General features: G+C 48.6%; 12 non-coding genes and 3 pseudogenes across 12 annotated transcripts; all 15 read left to right on the plus strand.

The window, feature by feature from the left end:
- Window positions 1-810: 810 nt before the first annotated feature.
- On the plus strand, window positions 811-938 carry LOC142271930 (U2 spliceosomal RNA; annotated as a pseudogene).
- A 5,457-nt stretch (window positions 939-6,395) lies between these two features.
- On the plus strand, window positions 6,396-6,600 carry LOC142271923 (U2 spliceosomal RNA; annotated as a pseudogene).
- Window positions 6,601-7,987: 1,387 nt separating this feature from the next.
- Window positions 7,988-8,178, plus strand: LOC142271910 (U2 spliceosomal RNA). The gene has a single exon (XR_012736881.1). It is a non-coding gene; the product is annotated as a U2 spliceosomal RNA (small nuclear RNA).
- A 1,387-nt stretch (window positions 8,179-9,565) lies between these two features.
- LOC142271911 (U2 spliceosomal RNA) lies at window positions 9,566-9,756 on the plus strand. The gene has a single exon (XR_012736882.1). It is a non-coding gene; the product is annotated as a U2 spliceosomal RNA (small nuclear RNA).
- A 1,387-nt stretch (window positions 9,757-11,143) lies between these two features.
- On the plus strand, window positions 11,144-11,334 carry LOC142271912 (U2 spliceosomal RNA). Its single transcript, XR_012736883.1, has one exon. It is a non-coding gene; the product is annotated as a U2 spliceosomal RNA (small nuclear RNA).
- A 1,387-nt stretch (window positions 11,335-12,721) lies between these two features.
- LOC142271913 (U2 spliceosomal RNA) lies at window positions 12,722-12,912 on the plus strand. Its single transcript, XR_012736884.1, has one exon. It is a non-coding gene; the product is annotated as a U2 spliceosomal RNA (small nuclear RNA).
- A 1,387-nt stretch (window positions 12,913-14,299) lies between these two features.
- Window positions 14,300-14,490, plus strand: LOC142271914 (U2 spliceosomal RNA). The gene has a single exon (XR_012736885.1). It is a non-coding gene; the product is annotated as a U2 spliceosomal RNA (small nuclear RNA).
- A 1,387-nt stretch (window positions 14,491-15,877) lies between these two features.
- On the plus strand, window positions 15,878-16,025 carry LOC142271932 (U2 spliceosomal RNA; annotated as a pseudogene).
- A 216-nt stretch (window positions 16,026-16,241) lies between these two features.
- LOC142271928 (U2 spliceosomal RNA) lies at window positions 16,242-16,434 on the plus strand. Its single transcript, XR_012736896.1, has one exon. It is a non-coding gene; the product is annotated as a U2 spliceosomal RNA (small nuclear RNA).
- Window positions 16,435-17,821: 1,387 nt separating this feature from the next.
- On the plus strand, window positions 17,822-18,012 carry LOC142271915 (U2 spliceosomal RNA). The gene has a single exon (XR_012736886.1). It is a non-coding gene; the product is annotated as a U2 spliceosomal RNA (small nuclear RNA).
- Window positions 18,013-19,399: 1,387 nt separating this feature from the next.
- Window positions 19,400-19,590, plus strand: LOC142271916 (U2 spliceosomal RNA). The gene has a single exon (XR_012736887.1). It is a non-coding gene; the product is annotated as a U2 spliceosomal RNA (small nuclear RNA).
- Window positions 19,591-20,977: 1,387 nt separating this feature from the next.
- Window positions 20,978-21,168, plus strand: LOC142271917 (U2 spliceosomal RNA). The gene has a single exon (XR_012736888.1). It is a non-coding gene; the product is annotated as a U2 spliceosomal RNA (small nuclear RNA).
- A 1,387-nt stretch (window positions 21,169-22,555) lies between these two features.
- Window positions 22,556-22,746, plus strand: LOC142271919 (U2 spliceosomal RNA). Its single transcript, XR_012736889.1, has one exon. It is a non-coding gene; the product is annotated as a U2 spliceosomal RNA (small nuclear RNA).
- Window positions 22,747-24,134: 1,388 nt separating this feature from the next.
- On the plus strand, window positions 24,135-24,325 carry LOC142271920 (U2 spliceosomal RNA). The gene has a single exon (XR_012736890.1). It is a non-coding gene; the product is annotated as a U2 spliceosomal RNA (small nuclear RNA).
- A 1,387-nt stretch (window positions 24,326-25,712) lies between these two features.
- LOC142271922 (U2 spliceosomal RNA) lies at window positions 25,713-25,903 on the plus strand. The gene has a single exon (XR_012736892.1). It is a non-coding gene; the product is annotated as a U2 spliceosomal RNA (small nuclear RNA).
- Window positions 25,904-25,998: the final 95 nt, after the last annotated feature.

Genomic DNA, 25,998 nt, shown 5'->3' on the forward strand with positions numbered 1-25,998 from the left:
GCGAAGCCTCATACCGCAATATAAGGAACGTCAAATACTAAGAAAGGGCGGCCTATGAAAGAATTACTACTTTCAATAAGTACACTTAAACGGCTAATTGGGAATAGAAAAACTGTAAAAAGCCCTCTGAGAAAGCCCCCCTCTAACCTTTGATAGTAAGCTTTTCTGTAGTCTGCCTGTTGATGTATTTTCCGTTTGAACTGTGCACAACATGAAGAGACGGAACACTGGCGGCTTGTCACAATGCCCCCCGATGACATCACAATAGCGCTGCTGCCTAGAAAACAAGCTGCGCAGAAGAAGTTGTTCTTTGGGTGGGAGGGTGGGCTAGTGGAAGGAGGGGGCAATCTCTTTTTTTCCCGGGTGGTAGGGGGATGACAGGAGAAGGGAAGCGGGTGGTGAGAAAGGTACAGAGGGCAGGGTTTGGGGGCTGGGAAGGAAAGGGAAAAGATTAGGGTTTGGGGATGATGAAAGGGCTTTCTACGGGTAAGGATGGCAAAGGGTGGCAGTGACGGAAAGTCAGGCAACCTGTCCTGTCCGTCTTTTTGTATCGTGAATTGGAAAGACTGCAAGGGGGAGGGGAGTTGCTTGCGCCCTAAAGGAGGAGTTATTCAGATTCATTGCAGTGGGCGGCGGCTGCAAAACGCACCATTCTTCTTGTTTTGGCTCTGCAAAGCAGCCTTTTCAAGGGTTGGCTTGGGTGACAAAATGTCTTGTGTAGGCGTGGGTTTGTCTCCCTCTCGCTCTCTCTCCCTAAGATGTGTCCGGCATAGGCCAGGGTGCCACTCGAGGCCCAAACCAATTCTGGTTATCGCTTCTCGGCCTTTTGGCTAAGATCAAGTGTAGTATCTGTTCTTATCAGATCGCTTCTCGGCCTTTTGGCTAAGATCAAGTGTAGTATCTGTTCTTATCAGAACAAACTGAGCTAGCTACACTTGACGAGATACGATCAGGGAGACGAGCTCCGAAGCCCAGCCGAGACCGGAAGAGGGAGATCGGACGGAAGAAGAGCTTGGCAGAAAGAAGCAAGAAGACGAAGGCTCGGAGAAGACTTGGGGAGACCAGAGGAACTTCGAGGAGGAACACAGCGGGAGAAGACACCCGGAGAAGAATCCAAGATCCAGCTCCGGGAACTCAAGCAGGAACCAGCCATGGCAAGCAAGCCAGAGAAGGCAGCCAAGAAGGCTCAGGACCCAGGGACCTCCAGGAAGGCTCATCCAGAGGCTTCTTCGGCCCAAGAGGCCCCTACCTCCGACGCCAGCCAGCCGGAGGGAGCCCGGACGCCGCCTGAAAAGGCTCCAACCCTGGAGCCTTGGATGCGGCAGACGGTCGCCCTGAAGCTGAAGGCGGTGGATGGTAGGTTGCCGGACATGTCCAGCGACGTGTTCTGCAAGAAGATGATTCTGGATCAGGGCTTCTCCAGGGCGGAAACCCTGAGTGTCCAGACCTTCATGACTGGCATTTTTCTGGTAACCTTTGCCACGGTGAATGCCTGCAGGAGATACTGGGAGGCGATGAACGCAGCGATGCCGGACTCCCCTTTTCATTCTTTTTTAGGATCCTGTCCTATACAGAGGGATGAGAAGAGGATCACGGTCTCCATGCGGAACCCGCACACCCCAGGAAGAGACATCTCCACGTTCCTGGGACGTCTCTGCACAGTGGTGAGGGAGCCATCCCACATCCTTAACGGCAACGGATTCTGGACGGGTAAGTGGTCAGTAACCGTTCGACTCTACAGGGAACCAGCATCCGAGGATGGTCTCCAGCACCTGCCCCCGACATTCTCTCTGGGAAACTCCTTTGGTCTCATCTACTACCCGGACATGCCACACAACTGCAGGAAATGTGGCGGGAAAGGGCATTCGATGAAGACCTGCAAGGAGGACGCCTGCAGGGTTTGCCGGGTGACAGGACACAGCTCCAAGGACTGCCCAAAGAAGAAGACTTGCAACCTATGTGGACAGGCGGACCACCTTTACAAGGACTGCCCACAGCGGGAGAAATCCTGGGCAAGGGTTGCCGCGGCGACCCAGTATCGGGTAGTCACAGCTTCGTCGACCAAGGCAGCTACGACCAAGGCCACAGAGGCCAAGGACAAGGCGGCCAAGAACCCAGCGACCGTGGCTCCAGCCGATGCCCCAGCAGCCACGGAGTCCAGGGAAAAGAAGGGTAAGAAAACTGTTGCCCCCTCCCTGGTCCCCCCCCCTGTCCCCCCTGTCCAAACCCCTCCCCCCCCGGCCAACCCTACTGAGGATTCCACTACCTCCACCTCATTTCCCTACTCCTCAGTTGGTCTCCTCACCCCCCCCCCAAAGCCCACTCTCCCTCCCCAGACCATGAGAGCAGAGGGCCTCAGCACTCTTGCACTTTTCACCGAGGAGGATTTTCCAGCTCTTGTCTCCTCAGGTACAGGCCAAAGGAAAAGGAAGGTGGAAGATAGTCCTGTCGCAGAACCTTCCAAGCTGTTCATTGTGGACCCCAATCCACCCCAGGAAGAGGAGGATGGCCTCCTCCCAGAACCGGACGTGTTGGAGCAGATGGTGGAGTCCCTTGTGGCCGAAGAAGAAATGGAGGAGTCGGAAGCCACTGAGGCACCATCCCTGCTCGATCAGCTAGAAGAAGAGGGTCTGCTGGAGATACCCTTACCAGCAGGTGCCAAAGAGGAAGAACCGCCCGACCGGAGTGGTAACTAAGGCACACCGCCTGCTCTAACTTTCTCTTTCCTCCAATGACTGCTAACATTAACATCTTTTCCATTAATGTTAGGAGCATCAGAGACAAGTTCCGACGTCAGACAATTTTTGCGTTCCTTAACACTCAGTCTAGTGATGTATTTTTCCTGCAGGAATGCTCCCTTCCCTCCTCTAGGTCCTTCAACCATCTGGCCAGGGAGTGGACCCATGGCCCATCCTACTGGTCTGGCGGGGGCGACTGTAGGTCCGCGGGGGTCGCCGTGCTGATCAGGGGAAGCGCCTTCACATTGGACTCTGTTCAGGAAATCGTCTGCGGCAGGTTACTGCTCGTGGATGGCACCTGGGCGGGAGAACCTGTCAGGTTCATCAATGTGTATGCTTCTCCTGTGAAGAGCGATCGACTGGAGCTCCTCCAAGCCCTGCGCCCTCAGCTCGCTACCGCCAGGACGGTAGTGATGGCCGGGGATTTCAACTGCCCGATTGAGGAGGATGGACGCAGTTCTGGAACGGCTGCCAAGTTGGACGTCACATCCAAACTGCTCATTGAGATGGTGACCGAAGCCTCTGTTGTGGACGTTGTTGGCTCCATCGGACACGGATCCGTGAACTATTCATGGTGCCGATCCGATGGCTCGCTGCGTTCCAGGATTGACTTTGTGTTTACCTCTCGGGCGGTTGGGCGGAGTGGGCACTCGATGGTCCCCTGCTTCTTCTCTGACCACAGAGCCATTCACTTTCAAGGTGTGCTGGGCCATGGCTTCCCCATTGGCCCGGGCTCCTGGAAGCTGAACTGCTCTCTGCTGGAAAAGGGTGAGATTCTGGAGGAGCTTAGAGCTGCCTACTCCACGTGGCGGGCCTACAAGGCGGGCTTCCAGTCTGTTTCTGACTGGTGGGAATACGTTAAACTCGAGTTCCGTTTCTTCTTTCAGGCAAAGAGTCAACAACAGGCGTGTCTGAAGAGGAGGGACTTCAGGAGACTCCAGCGTGAGCTGCGTTCCCTGCAGGACCTTCTTCGATGCGGCTGGGACGTGAGAGAGGAGCTGGAGGAGACTAAGAGGAGCCTGAAAAGGCACTTCGAGGAGGAGTCCGAGCGAATTGTCTTCCGTTCCAAAGTGGAGAACCTGGAGAAGGGTGAGAAATGTAACTCGTTCTTTTTCAGGAAACTCCACGCCGGTCACACGCCCATGAATGAACTACGAGACGAGAGTGGAAGCATACGACGCGGGAAAGAGAATGTGATGAAGGTCGTCAGCGACTTCTACAGCGAACTCTACGCCCGCAAGACTACTGACCCCGAGGCCGCCGATAAGTTCCTGTCAGGTATCACTAACCATCTTGACCCTGCAGACGCGGCGGCCATGGACGTTCCTCTGACGGTGGACGAGCTGCTCTCGGCCGCCAAATCCTTTAGTTCTGGCAGGACACCGGGCAGTGACGGCCTCCCAGCAGAGCTCTATGTAGCGCTGGGAGACCTAATCTGTCCGGACCTGTTAGGGCTGTATGAGGAGATGGTGGTGGAGGGCAGAATGCCTCCATCTCTGAGGGAAGGAATGGTCACGATCCTGTACAAGCGTAAAGGAGAGAGGTGCGACCTGAAGAATTGGCGTCCCATCACCCTTCTGAATGTCGACTACAAGATCCTGGCCAAGACGATGGCAACGAGACTGACGACGGTTATCGGACGGATCATCCACCCGGATCAGACCTGCGGCATCCCCGGACGTCGCATCGCAGACAGCCTGGCTCTCATGCGGGACACGGTCGAGTACATCAAAGCCCGCCGGGTGCACGCAGCCCTGATCTCGTTGGATCAGGAAAAGGCCTTCGACCGTGTTTCCCATGAGTTCCTGGGCAAAGCTCTGCACAGGTTAGGCTTGGGTAACATGTTTTGTTTGTATGTCCAACTAATGTATTTTGATATTCACAGCTCGGTGTTGGTAAACGGCTGGAAGACTGACCCCTTCCCGGTCCTCTCAGGGGTCAGACAAGGCTGTCCTCTGTCACCTCTTCTTTTTGTTTGTGTTATAGAACTCTTTGCAGAGGCTATCCGGCGGAATGGAGAGATCAGAGGGATCACCGCACCAGGACCAGAACGCTTCGAGGTCAAGTGCTCGCTCTACATGGACGACGTGACCGTCTTCTGCGCGGACCGGCGCTCAGTCGACACCCTCGTCCAGACCTGTGAGACCTTCGGACGGGCTTCGGGAGCCAAAGTCAACTGCGGGAAGTCGGAAGCCATGCTCTTCGGGGACTGGCAGCCGGCCTCTTCTGCCCCCTTCCCTTTCAGCATCCAGCCGGATTTCATCAAGGTTCTTGGAGTCTGGTTCGGGAAGGAAGGAGCAGCCCTCAAGTCCTGGGAGGAACGCTTGACCAAGATCACCCAACGGATCGGTCTGTGGAGCCTCAGACGCCTCACCTGTGAGGGCAAAGCACTGGTCCTGCGTAACGAGGTACTGCCCGTGCTGCAGTACACGGCCCAGGCCTGGCCCCCCCTTGCCACCGTGTGCAGGGCCATTACCAGGACGGTGTTTCGTTTTGTCTGGGGATCCAAGATGGACAGAGTAAAGCGGAGCATCATGTACAAGGATCCTCGCAAGGGTGGGAAGGGCGTACCCGATATCCCCACCCTCCTGCGATCCTCCTTCGTATGTGACTGCGTTCGCCGAACTCTGCGAGTCAAGAGAGGTTCCGCGGGTGGGTCCATGTCTCGCTTCTTCCTGCTCCCCCTTTGGAGACGGTTAGGCTGGGACAAGTGGGACAGCTCCTTCCCCTACAACTGGACGGCGCCATGGTTCTACGGAGACGTGGTTCGGTTTGTGAGGGAACACCAACTGGAGGGACTCAAGCCTGATTTGTGGAAGCCAAAGACTATCCACAAACTCATCAGAGCCAAGGACGAAATGGAGAACATTCCAGGACTTCATCACGACACACTGGAGACTGTTTGGACAAACGTGTCATCGGCTGGATTGACCAACGGGCACAAGGACTTGTCATGGATGGCGATACAGGGCGGACTGCCCGTCCGGTCATTCATGCACGCCCGGAACCTGTGCAAAACCCGGTACTGCCCAAGGTGCCCCTTCGTGGAGGAAACATCGCTGCACGCCTTTTGGGACTGCCGTTTCGCACAGCGCCTGTTGGTTGCCCTGGAGGATGACCTGAGGAACTCCGTCCCCAGAGGGAGCCTATCGTACCATTCCGTACTTTATGGACTCTTCCCTGGGACTCACACCGTTGGAGCCATCCAGGAGGCTTGGCGCCTTATGAACTGCTTTAAGGACGCTATTTGGGTCGCCAGGAACCGGCTCATCTTGAAGAGGGAGAGGATGTCTATCCAGGATTGCCGCAGGCTGATCCACAGCCTGCTCAGAGACTATTCCATCATGGACAGTCCGGACGACAGCGCCGAGGAGGAGGTTTAGACCTCTTCCATGCCCCCTCCCTCCTTTTCCCGTTATGTGCGTCTTTCAATAAAGCTTCGGGCCTGTGATTTCCCCACCCTATCCCCCTTTTCCCCTACCCCCATCCCCCAATCGCCGGTTCGTCGTTATTTATTGTCTAACTTTTTCTTTCAGCTTGAGTGTTATGGATAAGCATAGGAGCGTGATGTATAGTTTAGTGCGTCGTACTCTATGGCTATGTAAGAAGGATTGTATATTTCTGTGTGTACGGGGCTGCGGCACTGTACACGGTTTGTTACCTTTTTGTGAGTAGTGCATGATAATAAAGATGCTGTTAAATCAAAAAATCTGTTCTTATCAGTTTAATATCTGATACGTCCCCTATCTGGGGACCATATATTAAATGGATTTTTAGAACAGGGAGATGGAAAAAGAGCTTGCTCTGTCCACTCCACGCATTGACCTGGTATTGCAGTACCTCCAGGAACGGTGCACCCCTTCTTAACCCAGTTTCCAAAAGCAGAACTCAATTCACCTGATTCATATTAGCCCGATTTAATGAATTGGAAGAAAGCATACGTCTTCATATGCACCTCAATTTGGCCCATTCACTTTTCACACTTCCTCCTTTTGTTTTTTATCTTTCACACTTTTGACTTTCTTTATTCATCCAAATAGCAAACTCATCACCACTCAACCTGACCAACTCGGCTATGTCCCCGTGCTGCAGTTCTCTGTCTTATCTAGATCATTTGCAATTGAATGGAATAGATCCCTTTTGGACAAAGTGGATTCACCTGCTGCTGCAGTGACCACAGGTGTGATAACATCTAGAATTGGCATCTGGTGCGATCTCTCCGCTTCCACTCCAAAGAAAGTTACCTGTTTATTCCTATCATGCATTGGTTTTTGGGGTTTTCTTTGAGTAATGATGATCTCTTTAGTAGTCTGTTGGCGCCCTCTCCTGGAGGAATAGTTTGCTTGCTCTTGGACATTCTAAAAGAGAGGTCATGATAGACATTGAGCTTCTGAGCTCAATTGGGGACAGTCATGGGTGATGAATGTTTGCAACCTACTGCGAAGCCTCATACCGCAATATAAGGAACGTCAAATACTAAGAAAGGGCGGCCTATGAAAGAATTACTACTTTCAATAAGTACACTTAAACGGCTAATTGGGAATAGAAAAACTGTAAAAAGCCCTCTGAGAAAGCCCCCCTCTAACCTTTGATAGTAAGCTTTTCTGTAGTCTGCCTGTTGATGTATTTTCCGTTTGAACTGTGCACAACATGAAGAGACGGAACACTGGCGGCTTGTCACAATGCCCCCCGATGACATCACAATAGCGCTGCTGCCTAGAAAACAAGCTGCGCAGAAGAAGTTGTTCTTTGGGTGGGAGGGTGGGCTAGTGGAAGGAGGGGGCAATCTCTTTTTTTCCCGGGTGGTAGGGGGATGACAGGAGAAGGGAAGCGGGTGGTGAGAAAGGTACAGAGGGCAGGGTTTGGGGGCTGGGAAGGAAAGGGAAAAGATTAGGGTTTGGGGATGATGAAAGGGCTTTCTACGGGTAAGGATGGCAAAGGGTGGCAGTGACGGAAAGTCAGGCAACCTGTCCTGTCCGTCTTTTTGTATCGTGAATTGGAAAGACTGCAAGGGGGAGGGGAGTTGCTTGCGCCCTAAAGGAGGAGTTATTCAGATTCATTGCAGTGGGCGGCGGCTGCAAAACGCACCATTCTTCTTGTTTTGGCTCTGCAAAGCAGCCTTTTCAAGGGTTGGCTTGGGTGACAAAATGTCTTGTGTAGGCGTGGGTTTGTCTCCCTCTCGCTCTCTCTCCCTAAGATGTGTCCGGCATAGGCCAGGGTGCCACTCGAGGCCCAAACCAATTCTGGTTATCGCTTCTCGGCCTTTTGGCTAAGATCAAGTGTAGTATCTGTTCTTATCAGTTTAATATCTGATACGTCCCCTATCTGGGGACCATATATTAAATGGATTTTTAGAACAGGGAGATGGAAAAAGAGCTTGCTCTGTCCACTCCACGCATTGACCTGGTATTGCAGTACCTCCAGGAACGGTGCACCCCTTCTTAACCCAGTTTCCAAAAGCAGAACTCAATTCACCTGATTCATATTAGCCCGATTTAATGAATTGGAAGAAAGCATACGTCTTCATATGCACCTCAATTTGGCCCATTCACTTTTCACACTTCCTCCTTTTGTTTTTTATCTTTCACACTTTTGACTTTCTTTATTCATCCAAATAGCAAACTCATCACCACTCAACCTGACCAACTCGGCTATGTCCCCGTGCTGCAGTTCTCTGTCTTATCTAGATCATTTGCAATTGAATGGAATAGATCCCTTTTGGACAAAGTGGATTCACCTGCTGCTGCAGTGACCACAGGTGTGATAACATCTAGAATTGGCATCTGGTGCGATCTCTCCGCTTCCACTCCAAAGAAAGTTACCTGTTTATTCCTATCATGCATTGGTTTTTGGGGTTTTCTTTGAGTAATGATGATCTCTTTAGTAGTCTGTTGGCGCCCTCTCCTGGAGGAATAGTTTGCTTGCTCTTGGACATTCTAAAAGAGAGGTCATGATAGACATTGAGCTTCTGAGCTCAATTGGGGACAGTCATGGGTGATGAATGTTTGCAACCTACTGCGAAGCCTCATACCGCAATATAAGGAACGTCAAATACTAAGAAAGGGCGGCCTATGAAAGAATTACTACTTTCAATAAGTACACTTAAACGGCTAATTGGGAATAGAAAAACTGTAAAAAGCCCTCTGAGAAAGCCCCCCTCTAACCTTTGATAGTAAGCTTTTCTGTAGTCTGCCTGTTGATGTATTTTCCGTTTGAACTGTGCACAACATGAAGAGACGGAACACTGGCGGCTTGTCACAATGCCCCCCGATGACATCACAATAGCGCTGCTGCCTAGAAAACAAGCTGCGCAGAAGAAGTTGTTCTTTGGGTGGGAGGGTGGGCTAGTGGAAGGAGGGGGCAATCTCTTTTTTTCCCGGGTGGTAGGGGGATGACAGGAGAAGGGAAGCGGGTGGTGAGAAAGGTACAGAGGGCAGGGTTTGGGGGCTGGGAAGGAAAGGGAAAAGATTAGGGTTTGGGGATGATGAAAGGGCTTTCTACGGGTAAGGATGGCAAAGGGTGGCAGTGACGGAAAGTCAGGCAACCTGTCCTGTCCGTCTTTTTGTATCGTGAATTGGAAAGACTGCAAGGGGGAGGGGAGTTGCTTGCGCCCTAAAGGAGGAGTTATTCAGATTCATTGCAGTGGGCGGCGGCTGCAAAACGCACCATTCTTCTTGTTTTGGCTCTGCAAAGCAGCCTTTTCAAGGGTTGGCTTGGGTGACAAAATGTCTTGTGTAGGCGTGGGTTTGTCTCCCTCTCGCTCTCTCTCCCTAAGATGTGTCCGGCATAGGCCAGGGTGCCACTCGAGGCCCAAACCAATTCTGGTTATCGCTTCTCGGCCTTTTGGCTAAGATCAAGTGTAGTATCTGTTCTTATCAGTTTAATATCTGATACGTCCCCTATCTGGGGACCATATATTAAATGGATTTTTAGAACAGGGAGATGGAAAAAGAGCTTGCTCTGTCCACTCCACGCATTGACCTGGTATTGCAGTACCTCCAGGAACGGTGCACCCCTTCTTAACCCAGTTTCCAAAAGCAGAACTCAATTCACCTGATTCATATTAGCCCGATTTAATGAATTGGAAGAAAGCATACGTCTTCATATGCACCTCAATTTGGCCCATTCACTTTTCACACTTCCTCCTTTTGTTTTTTATCTTTCACACTTTTGACTTTCTTTATTCATCCAAATAGCAAACTCATCACCACTCAACCTGACCAACTCGGCTATGTCCCCGTGCTGCAGTTCTCTGTCTTATCTAGATCATTTGCAATTGAATGGAATAGATCCCTTTTGGACAAAGTGGATTCACCTGCTGCTGCAGTGACCACAGGTGTGATAACATCTAGAATTGGCATCTGGTGCGATCTCTCCGCTTCCACTCCAAAGAAAGTTACCTGTTTATTCCTATCATGCATTGGTTTTTGGGGTTTTCTTTGAGTAATGATGATCTCTTTAGTAGTCTGTTGGCGCCCTCTCCTGGAGGAATAGTTTGCTTGCTCTTGGACATTCTAAAAGAGAGGTCATGATAGACATTGAGCTTCTGAGCTCAATTGGGGACAGTCATGGGTGATGAATGTTTGCAACCTACTGCGAAGCCTCATACCGCAATATAAGGAACGTCAAATACTAAGAAAGGGCGGCCTATGAAAGAATTACTACTTTCAATAAGTACACTTAAACGGCTAATTGGGAATAGAAAAACTGTAAAAAGCCCTCTGAGAAAGCCCCCCTCTAACCTTTGATAGTAAGCTTTTCTGTAGTCTGCCTGTTGATGTATTTTCCGTTTGAACTGTGCACAACATGAAGAGACGGAACACTGGCGGCTTGTCACAATGCCCCCCGATGACATCACAATAGCGCTGCTGCCTAGAAAACAAGCTGCGCAGAAGAAGTTGTTCTTTGGGTGGGAGGGTGGGCTAGTGGAAGGAGGGGGCAATCTCTTTTTTTCCCGGGTGGTAGGGGGATGACAGGAGAAGGGAAGCGGGTGGTGAGAAAGGTACAGAGGGCAGGGTTTGGGGGCTGGGAAGGAAAGGGAAAAGATTAGGGTTTGGGGATGATGAAAGGGCTTTCTACGGGTAAGGATGGCAAAGGGTGGCAGTGACGGAAAGTCAGGCAACCTGTCCTGTCCGTCTTTTTGTATCGTGAATTGGAAAGACTGCAAGGGGGAGGGGAGTTGCTTGCGCCCTAAAGGAGGAGTTATTCAGATTCATTGCAGTGGGCGGCGGCTGCAAAACGCACCATTCTTCTTGTTTTGGCTCTGCAAAGCAGCCTTTTCAAGGGTTGGCTTGGGTGACAAAATGTCTTGTGTAGGCGTGGGTTTGTCTCCCTCTCGCTCTCTCTCCCTAAGATGTGTCCGGCATAGGCCAGGGTGCCACTCGAGGCCCAAACCAATTCTGGTTATCGCTTCTCGGCCTTTTGGCTAAGATCAAGTGTAGTATCTGTTCTTATCAGTTTAATATCTGATACGTCCCCTATCTGGGGACCATATATTAAATGGATTTTTAGAACAGGGAGATGGAAAAAGAGCTTGCTCTGTCCACTCCACGCATTGACCTGGTATTGCAGTACCTCCAGGAACGGTGCACCCCTTCTTAACCCAGTTTCCAAAAGCAGAACTCAATTCACCTGATTCATATTAGCCCGATTTAATGAATTGGAAGAAAGCATACGTCTTCATATGCACCTCAATTTGGCCCATTCACTTTTCACACTTCCTCCTTTTGTTTTTTATCTTTCACACTTTTGACTTTCTTTATTCATCCAAATAGCAAACTCATCACCACTCAACCTGACCAACTCGGCTATGTCCCCGTGCTGCAGTTCTCTGTCTTATCTAGATCATTTGCAATTGAATGGAATAGATCCCTTTTGGACAAAGTGGATTCACCTGCTGCTGCAGTGACCACAGGTGTGATAACATCTAGAATTGGCATCTGGTGCGATCTCTCCGCTTCCACTCCAAAGAAAGTTACCTGTTTATTCCTATCATGCATTGGTTTTTGGGGTTTTCTTTGAGTAATGATGATCTCTTTAGTAGTCTGTTGGCGCCCTCTCCTGGAGGAATAGTTTGCTTGCTCTTGGACATTCTAAAAGAGAGGTCATGATAGACATTGAGCTTCTGAGCTCAATTGGGGACAGTCATGGGTGATGAATGTTTGCAACCTACTGCGAAGCCTCATACCGCAATATAAGGAACGTCAAATACTAAGAAAGGGCGGCCTATGAAAGAATTACTACTTTCAATAAGTACACTTAAACGGCTAATTGGGAATAGAAAAACTGTAAAAAGCCCTCTGAGAAAGCCCCCCTCTAACCTTTGATAGTAAGCTTTTCTGTAGTCTGCCTGTTGATGTATTTTCCGTTTGAACTGTGCACAACATGAAGAGACGGAACACTGGCGGCTTGTCACAATGCCCCCCGATGACATCACAATAGCGCTGCTGCCTAGAAAACAAGCTGCGCAGAAGAAGTTGTTCTTTGGGTGGGAGGGTGGGCTAGTGGAAGGAGGGGGCAATCTCTTTTTTTCCCGGGTGGTAGGGGGATGACAGGAGAAGGGAAGCGGGTGGTGAGAAAGGTACAGAGGGCAGGGTTTGGGGGCTGGGAAGGAAAGGGAAAAGATTAGGGTTTGGGGATGATGAAAGGGCTTTCTACGGGTAAGGATGGCAAAGGGTGGCAGTGACGGAAAGTCAGGCAACCTGTCCTGTCCGTCTTTTTGTATCGTGAATTGGAAAGACTGCAAGGGGGAGGGGAGTTGCTTGCGCCCTAAAGGAGGAGTTATTCAGATTCATTGCAGTGGGCGGCGGCTGCAAAACGCACCATTCTTCTTGTTTTGGCTCTGCAAAGCAGCCTTTTCAAGGGTTGGCTTGGGTGACAAAATGTCTTGTGTAGGCGTGGGTTTGTCTCCCTCTCGCTCTCTCTCCCTAAGATGTGTCCGGCATAGGCCAGGGTGCCACTCGAGGCCCAAACCAATTCTGGTTATCGCTTCTCGGCCTTTTGGCTAAGATCAAGTGTAGTATCTGTTCTTATCAGTTTAATATCTGATACGTCCCCTATCTGGGGACCATATATTAAATGGATTTTTAGAACAGGGAGATGGAAAAAGAGCTTGCTCTGTCCACTCCACGCATTGACCTGGTATTGCAGTACCTCCAGGAACGGTGCACCCCTTCTTAACCCAGTTTCCAAAAGCAGAACTCAATTCACCTGATTCATATTAGCCCGATTTAATGAATTGGAAGAAAGCATACGTCTTCATATGCACCTCAATTTGGCCCATTCACTTTTCACACTTCCTCCTTTTGTTTTTTATCTTTCACACTTTTGACTTTCTTTATTCATCCAAATAGCAAACTCATCACCACTCAACCTGACCAACTCGGCTATGTCCCCGTGCTGCAGTTCTCTGTCTTATCTAGATCATTTGCAATTGAATGGAATAGATCCCTTTTGGACAAAGTGGATTCACCTGCTGCTGCAGTGACCACAGGTGTGATAACATCTAGAATTGGCATCTGGTGCGATCTCTCCGCTTCCACTCCAAAGAAAGTTACCTGTTTATTCCTATCATGCATTGGTTTTTGGGGTTTTCTTTGAGTAATGATGATCTCTTTAGTAGTCTGTTGGCGCCCTCTCCTGGAGGAATAGTTTGCTTGCTCTTGGACATTCTAAAAGAGAGGTCATGATAGACATTGAGCTTCTGAGCTCAATTGGGGACAGTCATGGGTGATGAATGTTTGCAACCTACTGCGAAGCCTCATACCGCAATATAAGGAACGTCAAATACTAAGAAAGGGCGGCCTATGAAAGAATTACTACTTTCAATAAGTACACTTAAACGGCTAATTGGGAATAGAAAAACTGTAAAAAGCCCTCTGAGAAAGCCCCCCTCTAACCTTTGATAGTAAGCTTTTCTGTAGTCTGCCTGTTGATGTATTTTCCGTTTGAACTGTGCACAACATGAAGAGACGGAACACTGGCGGCTTGTCACAATGCCCCCCGATGACATCACAATAGCGCTGCTGCCTAGAAAACAAGCTGCGCAGAAGAAGTTGTTCTTTGGGTGGGAGGGTGGGCTAGTGGAAGGAGGGGGCAATCTCTTTTTTTCCCGGGTGGTAGGGGGATGACAGGAGAAGGGAAGCGGGTGGTGAGAAAGGTACAGAGGGCAGGGTTTGGGGGCTGGGAAGGAAAGGGAAAAGATTAGGGTTTGGGGATGATGAAAGGGCTTTCTACGGGTAAGGATGGCAAAGGGTGGCAGTGACGGAAAGTCAGGCAACCTGTCCTGTCCGTCTTTTTGTATCGTGAATTGGAAAGACTGCAAGGGGGAGGGGAGTTGCTTGCGCCCTAAAGGAGGAGTTATTCAGATTCATTGCAGTGGGCGGCGGCTGCAAAACGCACCATTCTTCTTGTTTTGGCTCTGCAAAGCAGCCTTTTCAAGGGTTGGCTTGGGTGACAAAATGTCTTGTGTAGGCGTGGGTTTGTCTCCCTCTCGCTCTCTCTCCCTAAGATGTGTCCGGCATAGGCCAGGGTGCCACTCGAGGCCCAAACCAATTCTGGTTATCGCTTCTCGGCCTTTTGGCTAAGATCAAGTGTAGTATCTGTTCTTATCAGTTTAATATCTGATACGTCCCCTATCTGGGGACCATATATTAAATGGATTTTTAGAACAGGGAGATGGAAAAAGAGCTTGCTCTGTCCACTCCACGCATTGACCTGGTATTGCAGTACCTCCAGGAACGGTGCACCCCTTCTTAACCCAGTTTCCAAAAGCAGAACTCAATTCACCTGATTCATATTAGCCCGATTTAATGAATTGGAAGAAAGCATACGTCTTCATATGCACCTCAATTTGGCCCATTCACTTTTCACACTTCCTCCTTTTGTTTTTTATCTTTCACACTTTTGACTTTCTTTATTCATCCAAATAGCAAACTCATCACCACTCAACCTGACCAACTCGGCTATGTCCCCGTGCTGCAGTTCTCTGTCTTATCTAGATCATTTGCAATTGAATGGAATAGATCCCTTTTGGACAAAGTGGATTCACCTGCTGCTGCAGTGACCACAGGTGTGATAACATCTAGAATTGGCATCTGGTGCGATCTCTCCGCTTCCACTCCAAAGAAAGTTACCTGTTTATTCCTATCATGCATTGGTTTTTGGGGTTTTCTTTGAGTAATGATGATCTCTTTAGTAGTCTGTTGGCGCCCTCTCCTGGAGGAATAGTTTGCTTGCTCTTGGACATTCTAAAAGAGAGGTCATGATAGACATTGAGCTTCTGAGCTCAATTGGGGACAGTCATGGGTGATGAATGTTTGCAACCTACTGCGAAGCCTCATACCGCAATATAAGGAACGTCAAATACTAAGAAAGGGCGGCCTATGAAAGAATTACTACTTTCAATAAGTACACTTAAACGGCTAATTGGGAATAGAAAAACTGTAAAAAGCCCTCTGAGAAAGCCCCCCTCTAACCTTTGATAGTAAGCTTTTCTGTAGTCTGCCTGTTGATGTATTTTCCGTTTGAACTGTGCACAACATGAAGAGACGGAACACTGGCGGCTTGTCACAATGCCCCCCGATGACATCACAATAGCGCTGCTGCCTAGAAAACAAGCTGCGCAGAAGAAGTTGTTCTTTGGGTGGGAGGGTGGGCTAGTGGAAGGAGGGGGCAATCTCTTTTTTTCCCGGGTGGTAGGGGGATGACAGGAGAAGGGAAGCGGGTGGTGAGAAAGGTACAGAGGGCAGGGTTTGGGGGCTGGGAAGGAAAGGGAAAAGATTAGGGTTTGGGGATGATGAAAGGGCTTTCTACGGGTAAGGATGGCAAAGGGTGGCAGTGACGGAAAGTCAGGCAACCTGTCCTGTCCGTCTTTTTGTATCGTGAATTGGAAAGACTGCAAGGGGGAGGGGAGTTGCTTGCGCCCTAAAGGAGGAGTTATTCAGATTCATTGCAGTGGGCGGCGGCTGCAAAACGCACCATTCTTCTTGTTTTGGCTCTGCAAAGCAGCCTTTTCAAGGGTTGGCTTGGGTGACAAAATGTCTTGTGTAGGCGTGGGTTTGTCTCCCTCTCGCTCTCTCTCCCTAAGATGTGTCCGGCATAGGCCAGGGTGCCACTCGAGGCCCAAACCAATTCTGGTTATCGCTTCTCGGCCTTTTGGCTAAGATCAAGTGTAGTATCTGTTCGGGCTGAGAAACCAACACCCGGTTGGAGGTCCGGTCAGCCTTGGGCTGAGAAACCAACACCGGTTGACGGTCCGGGCAGTCTCGGCTGCGAAACCAACGACTAGTAGCTCCCTACTCCACTTGGGTAAGATGCCTCGGTGGACGCTGGGAGCAACAACAAGGCTCAACCAGGCTTCGGCTTGGGGGAGCACCGAAGATCCCTGACCCTCGCTGTGGCCTTCTGGCTCGGAGGGACGGGGTTGATTTTTGGGGATCCTCTTCTCACGGAGGGGTCCACACGAATCCTAGCCTTTGCACTGTTTTTGGTGTGACTTCGGTCATGCATTTTTGCGGTGCTTTGGAAAGCTTCATTAAATCAATCTGTTCTTATCAGTTTAATATCTGATACGTCCCCTATCTGGGGACCATATATTAAATGGATTTTTAGAACAGGGAGATGGAAAAAGAGCTTGCTCTGTCCACTCCACGCATTGACCTGGTATTGCAGTACCTCCAGGAACGGTGCACCCCTTCTTAACCCAGTTTCCAAAAGCAGAACTCAATTCACCTGATTCATATTAGCCCGATTTAATGAATTGGAAGAAAGCATACGTCTTCATATGCACCTCAATTTGGCCCATTCACTTTTCACACTTCCTCCTTTTGTTTTTTATCTTTCACACTTTTGACTTTCTTTATTCATCCAAATAGCAAACTCATCACCACTCAACCTGACCAACTCGGCTATGTCCCCGTGCTGCAGTTCTCTGTCTTATCTAGATCATTTGCAATTGAATGGAATAGATCCCTTTTGGACAAAGTGGATTCACCTGCTGCTGCAGTGACCACAGGTGTGATAACATCTAGAATTGGCATCTGGTGCGATCTCTCCGCTTCCACTCCAAAGAAAGTTACCTGTTTATTCCTATCATGCATTGGTTTTTGGGGTTTTCTTTGAGTAATGATGATCTCTTTAGTAGTCTGTTGGCGCCCTCTCCTGGAGGAATAGTTTGCTTGCTCTTGGACATTCTAAAAGAGAGGTCATGATAGACATTGAGCTTCTGAGCTCAATTGGGGACAGTCATGGGTGATGAATGTTTGCAACCTACTGCGAAGCCTCATACCGCAATATAAGGAACGTCAAATACTAAGAAAGGGCGGCCTATGAAAGAATTACTACTTTCAATAAGTACACTTAAACGGCTAATTGGGAATAGAAAAACTGTAAAAAGCCCTCTGAGAAAGCCCCCCTCTAACCTTTGATAGTAAGCTTTTCTGTAGTCTGCCTGTTGATGTATTTTCCGTTTGAACTGTGCACAACATGAAGAGACGGAACACTGGCGGCTTGTCACAATGCCCCCCGATGACATCACAATAGCGCTGCTGCCTAGAAAACAAGCTGCGCAGAAGAAGTTGTTCTTTGGGTGGGAGGGTGGGCTAGTGGAAGGAGGGGGCAATCTCTTTTTTTCCCAGGTGGTAGGGGGATGACAGGAGAAGGGAAGCGGGTGGTGAGAAAGGTACAGAGGGCAGGGTTTGGGGGCTGGGAAGGAAAGGGAAAAGATTAGGGTTTGGGGATGATGAAAGGGCTTTCTACGGGTAAGGATGGCAAAGGGTGGCAGTGACGGAAAGTCAGGCAACCTGTCCTGTCCGTCTTTTTGTATCGTGAATTGGAAAGACTGCAAGGGGGAGGGGAGTTGCTTGCGCCCTAAAGGAGGAGTTATTCAGATTCATTGCAGTGGGCGGCGGCTGCAAAACGCACCATTCTTCTTGTTTTGGCTCTGCAAAGCAGCCTTTTCAAGGGTTGGCTTGGGTGACAAAATGTCTTGTGTAGGCGTGGGTTTGTCTCCCTCTCGCTCTCTCTCCCTAAGATGTGTCCGGCATAGGCCAGGGTGCCACTCGAGGCCCAAACCAATTCTGGTTATCGCTTCTCGGCCTTTTGGCTAAGATCAAGTGTAGTATCTGTTCTTATCAGTTTAATATCTGATACGTCCCCTATCTGGGGACCATATATTAAATGGATTTTTAGAACAGGGAGATGGAAAAAGAGCTTGCTCTGTCCACTCCACGCATTGACCTGGTATTGCAGTACCTCCAGGAACGGTGCACCCCTTCTTAACCCAGTTTCCAAAAGCAGAACTCAATTCACCTGATTCATATTAGCCCGATTTAATGAATTGGAAGAAAGCATACGTCTTCATATGCACCTCAATTTGGCCCATTCACTTTTCACACTTCCTCCTTTTGTTTTTTATCTTTCACACTTTTGACTTTCTTTATTCATCCAAATAGCAAACTCATCACCACTCAACCTGACCAACTCGGCTATGTCCCCGTGCTGCAGTTCTCTGTCTTATCTAGATCATTTGCAATTGAATGGAATAGATCCCTTTTGGACAAAGTGGATTCACCTGCTGCTGCAGTGACCACAGGTGTGATAACATCTAGAATTGGCATCTGGTGCGATCTCTCCGCTTCCACTCCAAAGAAAGTTACCTGTTTATTCCTATCATGCATTGGTTTTTGGGGTTTTCTTTGAGTAATGATGATCTCTTTAGTAGTCTGTTGGCGCCCTCTCCTGGAGGAATAGTTTGCTTGCTCTTGGACATTCTAAAAGAGAGGTCATGATAGACATTGAGCTTCTGAGCTCAATTGGGGACAGTCATGGGTGATGAATGTTTGCAACCTACTGCGAAGCCTCATACCGCAATATAAGGAACGTCAAATACTAAGAAAGGGCGGCCTATGAAAGAATTACTACTTTCAATAAGTACACTTAAACGGCTAATTGGGAATAGAAAAACTGTAAAAAGCCCTCTGAGAAAGCCCCCCTCTAACCTTTGATAGTAAGCTTTTCTGTAGTCTGCCTGTTGATGTATTTTCCGTTTGAACTGTGCACAACATGAAGAGACGGAACACTGGCGGCTTGTCACAATGCCCCCCGATGACATCACAATAGCGCTGCTGCCTAGAAAACAAGCTGCGCAGAAGAAGTTGTTCTTTGGGTGGGAGGGTGGGCTAGTGGAAGGAGGGGGCAATCTCTTTTTTTCCCGGGTGGTAGGGGGATGACAGGAGAAGGGAAGCGGGTGGTGAGAAAGGTACAGAGGGCAGGGTTTGGGGGCTGGGAAGGAAAGGGAAAAGATTAGGGTTTGGGGATGATGAAAGGGCTTTCTACGGGTAAGGATGGCAAAGGGTGGCAGTGACGGAAAGTCAGGCAACCTGTCCTGTCCGTCTTTTTGTATCGTGAATTGGAAAGACTGCAAGGGGGAGGGGAGTTGCTTGCGCCCTAAAGGAGGAGTTATTCAGATTCATTGCAGTGGGCGGCGGCTGCAAAACGCACCATTCTTCTTGTTTTGGCTCTGCAAAGCAGCCTTTTCAAGGGTTGGCTTGGGTGACAAAATGTCTTGTGTAGGCGTGGGTTTGTCTCCCTCTCGCTCTCTCTCCCTAAGATGTGTCCGGCATAGGCCAGGGTGCCACTCGAGGCCCAAACCAATTCTGGTTATCGCTTCTCGGCCTTTTGGCTAAGATCAAGTGTAGTATCTGTTCTTATCAGTTTAATATCTGATACGTCCCCTATCTGGGGACCATATATTAAATGGATTTTTAGAACAGGGAGATGGAAAAAGAGCTTGCTCTGTCCACTCCACGCATTGACCTGGTATTGCAGTACCTCCAGGAACGGTGCACCCCTTCTTAACCCAGTTTCCAAAAGCAGAACTCAATTCACCTGATTCATATTAGCCCGATTTAATGAATTGGAAGAAAGCATACGTCTTCATATGCACCTCAATTTGGCCCATTCACTTTTCACACTTCCTCCTTTTGTTTTTTATCTTTCACACTTTTGACTTTCTTTATTCATCCAAATAGCAAACTCATCACCACTCAACCTGACCAACTCGGCTATGTCCCCGTGCTGCAGTTCTCTGTCTTATCTAGATCATTTGCAATTGAATGGAATAGATCCCTTTTGGACAAAGTGGATTCACCTGCTGCTGCAGTGACCACAGGTGTGATAACATCTAGAATTGGCATCTGGTGCGATCTCTCCGCTTCCACTCCAAAGAAAGTTACCTGTTTATTCCTATCATGCATTGGTTTTTGGGGTTTTCTTTGAGTAATGATGATCTCTTTAGTAGTCTGTTGGCGCCCTCTCCTGGAGGAATAGTTTGCTTGCTCTTGGACATTCTAAAAGAGAGGTCATGATAGACATTGAGCTTCTGAGCTCAATTGGGGACAGTCATGGGTGATGAATGTTTGCAACCTACTGCGAAGCCTCATACCGCAATATAAGGAACGTCAAATACTAAGAAAGGGCGGCCTATGAAAGAATTACTACTTTCAATAAGTACACTTAAACGGCTAATTGGGAATAGAAAAACTGTAAAAAGCCCTCTGAGAAAGCCCCCCTCTAACCTTTGATAGTAAGCTTTTCTGTAGTCTGCCTGTTGATGTATTTTCCGTTTGAACTGTGCACAACATGAAGAGACGGAACACTGGCGGCTTGTCACAATGCCCCCCGATGACATCACAATAGCGCTGCTGCCTAGAAAACAAGCTGCGCAGAAGAAGTTGTTCTTTGGGTGGGAGGGTGGGCTAGTGGAAGGAGGGGGCAATCTCTTTTTTTCCCGGGTGGTAGGGGGATGACAGGAGAAGGGAAGCGGGTGGTGAGAAAGGTACAGAGGGCAGGGTTTGGGGGCTGGGAAGGAAAGGGAAAAGATTAGGGTTTGGGGATGATGAAAGGGCTTTCTACGGGTAAGGATGGCAAAGGGTGGCAGTGACGGAAAGTCAGGCAACCTGTCCTGTCCGTCTTTTTGTATCGTGAATTGGAAAGACTGCAAGGGGGAGGGGAGTTGCTTGCGCCCTAAAGGAGGAGTTATTCAGATTCATTGCAGTGGGCGGCGGCTGCAAAACGCACCATTCTTCTTGTTTTGGCTCTGCAAAGCAGCCTTTTCAAGGGTTGGCTTGGGTGACAAAATGTCTTGTGTAGGCGTGGGTTTGTCTCCCTCTCGCTCTCTCTCCCTAAGATGTGTCCGGCATAGGCCAGGGTGCCACTCGAGGCCCAAACCAATTCTGGTTATCGCTTCTCGGCCTTTTGGCTAAGATCAAGTGTAGTATCTGTTCTTATCAGTTTAATATCTGATACGTCCCCTATCTGGGGACCATATATTAAATGGATTTTTAGAACAGGGAGATGGAAAAAGAGCTTGCTCTGTCCACTCCACGCATTGACCTGGTATTGCAGTACCTCCAGGAACGGTGCACCCCTTCTTAACCCAGTTTCCAAAAGCAGAACTCAATTCACCTGATTCATATTAGCCCGATTTAATGAATTGGAAGAAAGCATACGTCTTCATATGCACCTCAATTTGGCCCATTCACTTTTCACACTTCCTCCTTTTGTTTTTTATCTTTCACACTTTTGACTTTCTTTATTCATCCAAATAGCAAACTCATCACCACTCAACCTGACCAACTCGGCTATGTCCCCGTGCTGCAGTTCTCTGTCTTATCTAGATCATTTGCAATTGAATGGAATAGATCCCTTTTGGACAAAGTGGATTCACCTGCTGCTGCAGTGACCACAGGTGTGATAACATCTAGAATTGGCATCTGGTGCGATCTCTCCGCTTCCACTCCAAAGAAAGTTACCTGTTTATTCCTATCATGCATTGGTTTTTGGGGTTTTCTTTGAGTAATGATGATCTCTTTAGTAGTCTGTTGGCGCCCTCTCCTGGAGGAATAGTTTGCTTGCTCTTGGACATTCTAAAAGAGAGGTCATGATAGACATTGAGCTTCTGAGCTCAATTGGGGACAGTCATGGGTGATGAATGTTTGCAACCTACTGCGAAGCCTCATACCGCAATATAAGGAACGTCAAATACTAAGAAAGGGCGGCCTATGAAAGAATTACTACTTTCAATAAGTACACTTAAACGGCTAATTGGGAATAGAAAAACTGTAAAAAGCCCTCTGAGAAAGCCCCCCTCTAACCTTTGATAGTAAGCTTTTCTGTAGTCTGCCTGTTGATGTATTTTCCGTTTGAACTGTGCACAACATGAAGAGACGGAACACTGGCGGCTTGTCACAATGCCCCCCGATGACATCACAATAGCGCTGCTGCCTAGAAAACAAGCTGCGCAGAAGAAGTTGTTCTTTGGGTGGGAGGGTGGGCTAGTGGAAGGAGGGGGCAATCTCTTTTTTTCCCGGGTGGTAGGGGGATGACAGGAGAAGGGAAGCGGGTGGTGAGAAAGGTACAGAGGGCAGGGTTTGGGGGCTGGGAAGGAAAGGGAAAAGATTAGGGTTTGGGGATGATGAAAGGGCTTTCTACGGGTAAGGATGGCAAAGGGTGGCAGTGACGGAAAGTCAGGCAACCTGTCCTGTCCGTCTTTTTGTATCGTGAATTGGAAAGACTGCAAGGGGGAGGGGAGTTGCTTGCGCCCTAAAGGAGGAGTTATTCAGATTCATTGCAGTGGGCGGCGGCTGCAAAACGCACCATTCTTCTTGTTTTGGCTCTGCAAAGCAGCCTTTTCAAGGGTTGGCTTGGGTGACAAAATGTCTTGTGTAGGCGTGGGTTTGTCTCCCTCTCGCTCTCTCTCCCTAAGATGTGTCCGGCATAGGCCAGGGTGCCACTCGAGGCCCAAACCAATTCTGGTTATCGCTTCTCGGCCTTTTGGCTAAGATCAAGTGTAGTATCTGTTCTTATCAGTTTAATATCTGATACGTCCCCTATCTGGGGACCATATATTAAATGGATTTTTAGAACAGGGAGATGGAAAAAGAGCTTGCTCTGTCCACTCCACGCATTGACCTGGTATTGCAGTACCTCCAGGAACGGTGCACCCCTTCTTAACCCAGTTTCCAAAAGCAGAACTCAATTCACCTGATTCATATTAGCCCGATTTAATGAATTGGAAGAAAGCATACGTCTTCATATGCACCTCAATTTGGCCCATTCACTTTTCACACTTCCTCCTTTTGTTTTTTATCTTTCACACTTTTGACTTTCTTTATTCATCCAAATAGCAAACTCATCACCACTCAACCTGACCAACTCGGCTATGTCCCCGTGCTGCAGTTCTCTGTCTTATCTAGATCATTTGCAATTGAATGGAATAGATCCCTTTTGGACAAAGTGGATTCACCTGCTGCTGCAGTGACCACAGGTGTGATAACATCTAGAATTGGCATCTGGTGCGATCTCTCCGCTTCCACTCCAAAGAAAGTTACCTGTTTATTCCTATCATGCATTGGTTTTTGGGGTTTTCTTTGAGTAATGATGATCTCTTTAGTAGTCTGTTGGCGCCCTCGTCCTGGAGGAATAGTTTGCTTGCTCTTGGACATTCTAAAAGAGAGGTCATGATAGACATTGAGCTTCTGAGCTCAATTGGGGACAGTCATGGGTGATGAATGTTTGCAACCTACTGCGAAGCCTCATACCGCAATATAAGGAACGTCAAATACTAAGAAAGGGCGGCCTATGAAAGAATTACTACTTTCAATAAGTACACTTAAACGGCTAATTGGGAATAGAAAAACTGTAAAAAGCCCTCTGAGAAAGCCCCCCTCTAACCTTTGATAGTAAGCTTTTCTGTAGTCTGCCTGTTGATGTATTTTCCGTTTGAACTGTGCACAACATGAAGAGACGGAACACTGGCGGCTTGTCACAATGCCCCCCGATGACATCACAATAGCGCTGCTGCCTAGAAAACAAGCTGCGCAGAAGAAGTTGTTCTTTGGGTGGGAGGGTGGGCTAGTGGAAGGAGGGGGCAATCTCTTTTTTTCCCGGGTGGTAGGGGGATGACAGGAGAAGGGAAGCGGGTGGTGAGAAAGGTACAGAGGGCAGGGTTTGGGGGCTGGGAAGGAAAGGGAAAAGATTAGGGTTTGGGGATGATGAAAGGGCTTTCTACGGGTAAGGATGGCAAAGGGTGGCAGTGACGGAAAGTCAGGCAACCTGTCCTGTCCGTCTTTTTGTATCGTGAATTGGAAAGACTGCAAGGGGGAGGGGAGTTGCTTGCGCCCTAAAGGAGGAGTTATTCAGATTCATTGCAGTGGGCGGCGGCTGCAAAACGCACCATTCTTCTTGTTTTGGCTCTGCAAAGCAGCCTTTTCAAGGGTTGGCTTGGGTGACAAAATGTCTTGTGTAGGCGTGGGTTTGTCTCCCTCTCGCTCTCTCTCCCTAAGATGTGTCCGGCATAGGCCAGGGTGCCACTCGAGGCCCAAACCAATTCTGGTTATCGCTTCTCGGCCTTTTGGCTAAGATCAAGTGTAGTATCTGTTCTTATCAGTTTAATATCTGATACGTCCCCTATCTGGGGACCATATATTAAATGGATTTTTAGAACAGGGAGATGGAAAAAGAGCTTGCTCTGTCCACTCCACGCATTGACCTGGTATTGCAGTACCTCCAGGAACGGTGCACCCCTTCTTAACCCAGTTTCCAAAAGCAGAACTCAATTCACCTGATTCATATTAGCCCGATTTAATGAATTGGAAGAAAGCATACGTCTTCATATGCACCTCAATTTGGCCCATTCACTTTTCACACTTCCTCCTTTTGTTTTTTATCTTTCACACTTTTGACTTTCTTTATTCATCCAAATAGCAAACTCATCACCACTCAACCTGACCAACTCGGCTATGTCCCCGTGCTGCAGTTCTCTGTCTTATCTAGATCATTTGCAATTGAATGGAATAGATCCCTTTTGGACAAAGTGGATTCACCTGCTGCTGCAGTGACCACAGGTGTGATAACATCTAGAATTGGCATCTGGTGCGATCTCTCCGCTTCCACTCCAAAGAAAGTTACCTGTTTATTCCTATCATGCATTGGTTTTTGGGGTTTTCTTTGAGTAATGATGATCTCTTTAGTAGTCTGTTGGCGCCCTCTCCTGGAGGAATAGTTTGCTTGCTCTTGGACATTCTAAAAGAGAGGTCATGATAGACATTGAGCTTCTGAGCTCAATTGGGGACAGTCATGGGTGATGAATGTTTGCAACCTACTGCGAAGCCTCATACCGCAATATAAGGAACGTCAAATACTAAGAAAGGGCGGCCTATGAAAGAATTACTACTTTCAATAAGTACACTTAAACGGCTAATTGGGAATAGAAAAACTGTAAAAAGCCCTCTGAGAAAGCCCCCCTCTAACCTTTGATAGTAAGCTTTTCTGTAGTCTGCCTGTTGATGTATTTTCCGTTTGAACTGTGCACAACATGAAGAGACGGAACACTGGCGGCTTGTCACAATGCCCCCCGATGACATCACAATAGCGCTGCTGCCTAGAAAACAAGCTGCGCAGAAGAAGTTGTTCTTTGGGTGGGAGGGTGGGCTAGTGGAAGGAGGGGGCAATCTCTTTTTTTCCCGGGTGGTAGGGGGATGACAGGAGAAGGGAAGCGGGTGGTGAGAAAGGTACAGAGGGCAGGGTTTGGGGGCTGGGAAGGAAAGGGAAAAGATTAGGGTTTGGGGATGATGAAAGGGCTTTCTACGGGTAAGGATGGCAAAGGGTGGCAGTGACGGAAAGTCAGGCAACCTGTCCTGTCCGTCTTTTTGTATCGTGAATTGGAAAGACTGCAAGGGGGAGGGGAGTTGCTTGCGCCCTAAAGGAGGAGTTATTCAGATTCATTGCAGTGGGCGGCGGCTGCAAAACGCACCATTCTTCTTGTTTTGGCTCTGCAAAGCAGCCTTTTCAAGGGTTGGCTTGGGTGACAAAATGTCTTGTGTAGGCGTGGGTTTGTCTCCCTCTCGCTCTCTCTCCCTAAGATGTGTCCGGCATAGGCCAGGGTGCCACTCGAGGCCCAAACCAATTCTGGTTATCGCTTCTCGGCCTTTTGGCTAAGATCAAGTGTAGTATCTGTTCTTATCAGTTTAATATCTGATACGTCCCCTATCTGGGGACCATATATTAAATGGATTTTTAGAACAGGGAGATGGAAAAAGAGCTTGCTCTGTCCACTCCACGCATTGACCTGGTATTGCAGTACCTCCAGGAACGGTGCACCCCTTCTTAACCCAGTTTCCAAAAGCAGAACTCAATTCACCTGATTCATATTAGCCCGATTTAATGAATTGGAAGAAAGCATACGTCTTCATATGCACCT

The sequence above is a fragment of the Anomaloglossus baeobatrachus genome, unplaced genomic scaffold (genome assembly GCF_048569485.1).
Source record: "Anomaloglossus baeobatrachus isolate aAnoBae1 unplaced genomic scaffold, aAnoBae1.hap1 Scaffold_3405, whole genome shotgun sequence".
Lineage (NCBI taxonomy): Eukaryota > Metazoa > Chordata > Amphibia > Anura > Aromobatidae > Anomaloglossus > Anomaloglossus baeobatrachus.